Here is a 7,121-nt window from a genome sequence, read left to right as displayed (position 1 = left end):
GGAAGGCAACTGGTGCAATCTGCCAGTAAACCCTATGGAAACACAAGCCCCTGGAGCTGGGTCCCTTAAGGGATTTGGGCTGTTAGTTTTAATGGCTTGGACAGGAGGGTTTTTCAAACAAAAACTGGATCAGTTTTATTGACTAAGAGCAAAATGTTTCCGTTTATAGCTTGAGAATTCTGCTAAAAGATTTAAACAACCTTAAAGGCTGCTCTTCTGCTCCCACATCGCCAGCTCTGCTCAATGCACCCCCAGGTGACTTTATTCAAACACCAAGGCCTCCAAATGCTCAGTTTTGGCCTTTCAGACTCCCCCTGGTAACCATCTCCTTCCTTGCTGCACAGGTTTCCAGAGCATTCAGCTACCAGCAGGCACGTGTACTGTGCTGGTGCTAATGAAGATCTTCCTGAGCCTTTTTCCACCACGGCCTCGCTGCCAGCCAGTCTCTGCTGACCATCAACCAACAGCATAAGGGCCAACACAGCCTCAATTCAGATTCTGCTTTAGGCTGAGCCTTCCTTGGATTTCCTCTTCACAGGCTTTGAGCCATCGCATTCCTCACTCAAGATTTTGCACTCCACAGAGCCTTTGCCATCCCATGGTTTGTCACCAGCAGTGCCACATCCACCACCCATGCATCAGACAGCAGGGACAGCAACACCTTAAGCCCCATCCAGGGCAGAGATCCCGTGGGTGAGATCTCCCTCCTTAGGGGATCCTACCCTGTAAACCATACTGTATCCCTGAGGACATCAGCAAGTTTCCTCCAGGAGACAATTCCTTCCCAGCTGGATCCAGCAATCACTGCGGTTCATGTGGAATCTCAGTTTCTGCTCCTGCTCTGTAGCAGCAGTAACAGACCAGCAGACACCCTACCTGAGGGCCATCCCTCCCTCAGGTGCACACTTAGGACCATCAGTGTTCATCATTCTTTTCAGCTCACGACCACACATCACAAGGATTTCTGCTGCTGGATCCGACTTCACCCAAGCTCAGTTGGACACACAGAGCACTCACCTTATTTATCTGCTTCCAAATCGTGGAGAGACTGAGATCTTTATGTTCTTTAGTCATCTGTGCAGCACAAACTGGGATCACAGGTTGCCATTATTAGGTAGAGCCTGGGAAGAGAGGAGACAGGAAGTTAACAGAAGCATTGATGGTTGTGGTGGCGGCGGCTGCAATTTTAATCCAGTGACTCAAGCTTGGCAAACAGAAAAGCTGCAATGTATTAAACTGTGAAAGTTTACAAGAGCTGAACATCTAAAATACAGCGCTGAGAAATTACTCCTTAAAGCAGGCAAGCAAGAGCATCATGAACAGAACCAGGAGAATATTGTTTTCACAGGAAACACTCCGTGGGTGTGTTATAAGCTCTGTTCTTTGGCCTGTCACCACATAATTTCTGCACTTCTTGTATTTCTCTCTTTTTTCATACTCAAGCACTGTCCTGTGATGCAGCAGAAGAGCATTTACAGCTAAAATTACAAAAGTGGTCCATTATGTTTTCTAAGGTAATAAAAAGGCTGCCGTTTTTCACAGCTGTCTGGAGTCCCAGACACCTACAGCTGGCAGAGCTGTGATCCCCTTTCTTCTCCCCTGGCCCAGGATGAATCTGTGTATGTGTGCATACAGATTAAAGTTATGTACAAGCAGATCTTTTAGTGTTCTCTCTGGAAAAAAAACAAACAGGAAAAAAAAATAAAAGCAACAAACCCACTAACAAAAAGAAAGGAAAAAAAAATGGTGCATCAGGGAAGCAAGAGGTCACAGCATTCCTGAGCACTTATTTCAGAACAGCTCTGCTTCGGCTGCTGCTTCTTGGCTTCCCACAGTGTCCACACCAGCTTTCCTATCTCACAGGGCAGGGGGAGTGTGGTGAGCCATCTTCAGAGGGCTCTTCCCAGAGGTGAAAAGTCTCAGCATGTCCAGCAGGAAAGTTGCAAAAGGATGGGAGAGGAGCAGCAGATCCTCAGGGCAGAGCCAAGATGAGAAGCCCAGGAAGACCCAGCCTTGTGTTGCTCCAAATCAATCTTCTCCATTGGAGGCCTCCCAAGTTCAGCATGTGGACACACCAGTCCCTTACCTCTTCTTCAGCTTCCTCAGGGAAGGAAAAAATTAGGGACAACAGATAGGGATAATCCTCTGGCAGCACTCATACTGCTCCTAAACAGAAATAAAGCTCTACCACCAAGGAAATCACATCCCTTCTGCTCTTCCCAAAACTTTTATAAGCTCAGGGCTGTCAGTGAGAAAGCCCAGGCTCTACTTCAGTTAATGATGCTAATTGTGTTCTCCCCATGTCGGGTGTGTTGAGGAGTGCACAGCTGTGGAACATCTCCAGCAATGGGGAGGTTCACCCAGGCTGTTTCTGGGCTGTTTCCATCTCACCAGAAACCACCAAGTAAAAGAGTCTGGAGGAAAGTTTGTATGGTGCTATAGATTTTTGGAAGCTCCATCTAGCTCACACTGGGGTCATAACCCTCCCATTCAGAAATGGTTGCAGAAGACTCAGAAGATTATGGTCAAATGAGGCTCCCACAACTCAAATGTCAGAATCCCTTTTTCAAAAACGGATGGAAAAAGACAGAACTCAGGTCACCCACTCAGTGGGGTTGGGTTCAGCTGCAGGACACATGAGAGAGCAAATGATTTTCTGTAAGGTCCTTCCAACCCCAGGTGCAGCCCCAGTTCTGCAGGTGAGGCACCTGTGTCAGCCTTAAAAGACAGTCAGGGATTTGCATATGGGGAGGGAATTTCAACCTATTCACTGCAAATGTTGGACCCTGAGAAGGTCTGGTTTTAGGCTTGAATATCAGTGTGAGTGGTATGAAATCATCCACATCAGTCTATTTAACACCTAGAGTACAAGGGAAGACAAAGCAGTTTTATGATATTAACTCAGGGTAAAGAGGCTGCATCAGAGCCTGGGCAGGCAAAGCTAAAGGTGGCACTGCTGGTGTGGGCACAAAAGAGTTTTCACCGATTCTAAGCTGCCTCAGCTGAACAAACCCCACTTAACAAAACACTTTTTTTTTCCTCCCCTCTGGAAGAAATAAGGGTCTCATCTAATTCCAATAACTCAGTTGCTGGGCATGGTGCAGCTCATCTCACCATAGCTGAGAGGAAAAATAAACAACAAGCAAGCCCTGCAGAGCAGAGGGGGCTCCTCTCTCTGTTAGGCCTGCACGAGCCTCAAGATGGAAATCTACTCTCATTCGAGGCCTTTGGGTGCTTGTATAGTATAAATATTTACTAATAACACAGAGAGAGAATAGTCATTTTTCTCAGTGGCTTAGGGTTAAGTACAGGGCAATGGCATCTTAAATCCAGATGTTCTCCTTTTGGGATTTGCCCACGAGGCATATTCTCATGAGATTTCCCTGGCGTTTTGATTTGGATAGTAGCAAGCACTTTTAGCCCAATGATATCATGAGCAGATGACTCAAAATGCTCAAGGATTTTCTTTGTAAATTCCAGCAATTTATTTTATGACTAATGCAGGGCAGAAACTTCTGCAGATTTCATCTTCCCATCCTCCTGTGTTTCTATTTTCAGTTAGTTTTAAAGGATTCTGAACCTGGCCTGCTAGCAGAAGATTTATTTAAATGTATATATTATATATAAATACAAATATTGCGTGCAGATAAGGGTGTGTGGGAGCTGTTCCCAAGGTGCTGGTGAAAACAGCACATCCTGATGGAGGCAGAACCAATGGAGAGGTTGGGATCTGCCCCTTTGGGACAGAGGGATAAAATAAAAATGGGAGTTGCCTTTGCCATTGCAATTGCAGCAGGGCACAATATTTAACACCATTTTACCACCTGTGCTCGGAAAAAATGGCTCCAAAGTCACAGTCCTTTCACCTTTGGCCAAAACAGCAGCAGTTTCCAGATCCTGTCTGTAGAATGTCCTGAATGTGGCAGGAGAGGGTGGAAAAGATGCCCGCGACCCACGAGCTGTGAGGGCAGGAGTGGGAAGGGTGCTTAAACACCAAGCAAACGCTGGACATCAGAAAAAGAGAGAAAAAACAGGGGAAATTCACTGGAGGTGAAGCTGGGCTGCCTTGGCCAAGGCAGTTGCACAACAGCATCAATTCAAGGCTTGCACAGGGGTGATTTTTCTCTCCGTCCAATTCACCAAGGACTTGCACGCTACTTTGGTGGATTTTCTGCACAATTACAGATTATTGCCATGGTAACAGATGCATCACATGACAACTTTGTTACCTCAGAGACAAGAAACAGCTGCTTAAAGAAACAGACATCCTCCAGGAATAGGGATATTTATTTTCCTTTTTCTTTTTTTTTTTCTGTTGGCTTGATGGTGTTTTAGGAGTCCTCTCTGGTTTTCTCATGGATGAAGCTTCCATCATTTGGATAGTTAAAAATGTTTTAGTGCATCAACTGAAAGTTATTTTCTCCCATGTCATATTTTTGCCTCTTACTAGAAATGCAGTGTATGTCTGAAGGAAAAAAAAGAATAGAGTTCCTGTAATTTTGGGAGAAACAAAATGGTGTTTTTCCTCCTTCATAAGCATCTCTCTCTAATGCTGCCATTTTGTTTTTATTAAGTTATAGACCATTAAAGCATTGCTAATAATATTATTTGAGAGAAATCCCAGATCCCTTGGAATTAATGCTGCTTTGCCTTTGGTTTGAGGGGGGCCAGAAGTTCTCTCTCAGGCCACATTCCCATTTTCTGCAGAGAGACAAGGCCCTTTCTGCCCCAGCTACCTCCAGAGCACCAGCCACATGTCTGAGAGTTTATCTGGCCAGGGAAACCCAGGAGATGATAAATTCTTGTGTAGTTCAAAAATTACTCTTTGCATTTATGAAAAAAAAAAATAAAAGTTCAGACACATCATTTATTGCTACCTCAATTTTCAGGCAATTTTAAATTAAGTGACCTATTTTATAAAGCTTTACCAAGTAAGCCAGCCAGTTTGGCTTCTTAATTCCAGTTGCCAATTTATTCTTATTTTTCATGTATAAGGAATAATGAAACCCTCATTTTTTTCCTGTTCACCATGGGGAGCTCAGTGGGGCTCATTCACTGACTGGACCAGACATGAGTGGCACAAATCAGTGTACCCAGCCCAGGGCTCAGCCTTGGCAGCATCTCCAGCCCCCATCCCAAGTGTTCCAGCCTTCACCATCCCAGCCTCCACTGGAGACCTGCAGCTGCCTCAAAGTCACCCCATTCCCCAGCCCCCAGTGGTGTTAATTAAGGACCTGCCGGAGCTCAGACAGCCACACCACTCCAGCCCACAGTGAATGTCTGATTAATTAAAGCCTTATAATTAACCTTCATGGCTGGAATTTCCCAAAGACCTTCATGGGCTGAGGTACACAAATCCCATCAACCTCAATGGGAGGCTGGAATCAAATCATTTCTGTCCCTTGCTGGGGATCCCCCTGTGTACCAGAGGAGTGAAACATTTCCCTTTCCCAGGTTTGGATGTGATTTCCCAGGTTTGGGTGTGATTTCCCAGGTTTGGGTGTCATTTCCCAGGTTTGGATGTGATTTCCCATGTTTGGGTGTGTTTTCCCAGGTTTGGGTGTATTTTTCCCAGGTTTGGGTGTCATTTCCCAGGTTTGGATGTGATTTCCCAGGTTTGGGTGTATTTTTCCCAGGTTTGGGTGTCATTTCCCAAGTTTGGATGTGATTTCCCATGTTTGGGTGTGTTTTCCCAGGTTTGGGTGTATTTTTCCCAGGTTTGGGTGTCATTTCCCAGGTTTGGATGTGATTTCCCAGGTTTGGGTGTGTTTTCCCAGGTTTGGATGTGATTTCCCAGCCTTGAAGATCTGCTCAGAAAAAGCTGGAAAATAAATCCTGTGCAGAAAACCCTGTTGTGCCCCTCTGCCACCAGCAGCCCTGCCCACACCATGGGTTTGCACAATCCACTGTGAATCCAGTGGAGCTTCTCCAGATTCATCCCACCACAAAGGAGATCAAGAATCTCCAAATAGCCCCAGAAGTAAGAACTGAGGAAGAGAGACAAAACAGACATTAGAGAAATCCAGATTTTTTTTTTCTTTAACTATTTTGTTTTAAATTTTCTTTCAGGAGTCAGATTTTTTCCCCAAAAAAAATTTTAACTGGGAAGTTACCTCTGCATGGGGCATTTTTGTTAACGAAGGACACTGCCTTAATGTGGTTTTCTTTAGTTAAATATTTCTGGTTAATGAAATTCTGTTGTACAGCTTAAATTAGCACTGTAATTTTTTGCTATAGTTGTTTTTATTTGACCACATGGAGCTCAGTGACTTGTAACCCAGTCCCTCGGCCTATTTTTAAATTTCATGTGGACCTTTTTCTGTCATTTGGCAGCTTTTTTTAGAAGCATGAGAATGGAAAGACCAAACAACGTTGCTTTATCACTTAGAGCTTTTGTTTCACAGGATCACAACTGAAGTGAGTTTGTCCAGCTCTGAGCCGAGGCTCTAGGGAAGAAGAAATCACAATTTTTTAATAAAAAGGCTTCCATTCTTGTAATTTCTGGTTCATGCTAGCCTTCTATGGAAGATGTTACACACTTGTTCTGTGATCCAAATCTTCCTCCAAATGATCCAGAGGACAGCAGACAAAACTGGACAGTTGGTGCAGGTTGTTCACCTCCTGGTGGACACAGGACTTCAGAGTTGTGCCCTGGCCTCCCTCTTTCCCTGATTTCCCCCTTTCCTCTTCCTCAGCTGTGGTAGTGCTCCTGATAAACCAAGAATGAGAAACCCTCGGCTGAGGGAAGAGTGATAAAAATCTTAAAAGCAGCACAGGGACCCCTCTGACACCTGCAGTCCTGGTCCTAGAGATCAAGCTGTGTAAACCTGGGTTTGAAAATTCCATGAGCTCTCACCGAGGTGCCACTTTGGGTATTTCCTTCATCATCCCACCCCTCACTTACTTGTTATGCCCAACAAACATTCTTGTTTCCACTTGGAGACAAAGGAACAGGGGTGTAGTGAAGGGAGAGAGCGATGCTCTTAATCCTTCAGCGAAGTAAAAGCAGAAAATCATCTGATAGAAACGCCCTGAACTTAAACAGGGCATTAGGCAGAATTAACAGACCAGACCTGCAAGCCATCAGAAATTCCCGGCTGAATAAAAGATTGATTTCAAAG

The sequence above is a fragment of the Cinclus cinclus genome, chromosome 14 (assembly GCF_963662255.1).
Source record: "Cinclus cinclus chromosome 14, bCinCin1.1, whole genome shotgun sequence".
In the NCBI taxonomy this organism is placed as follows: Eukaryota; Metazoa; Chordata; class Aves; order Passeriformes; family Cinclidae; genus Cinclus; species Cinclus cinclus.
The sequence above is the reverse complement of the archived record's forward strand: the minus strand, read 5'-3'. Positions refer to the sequence as shown.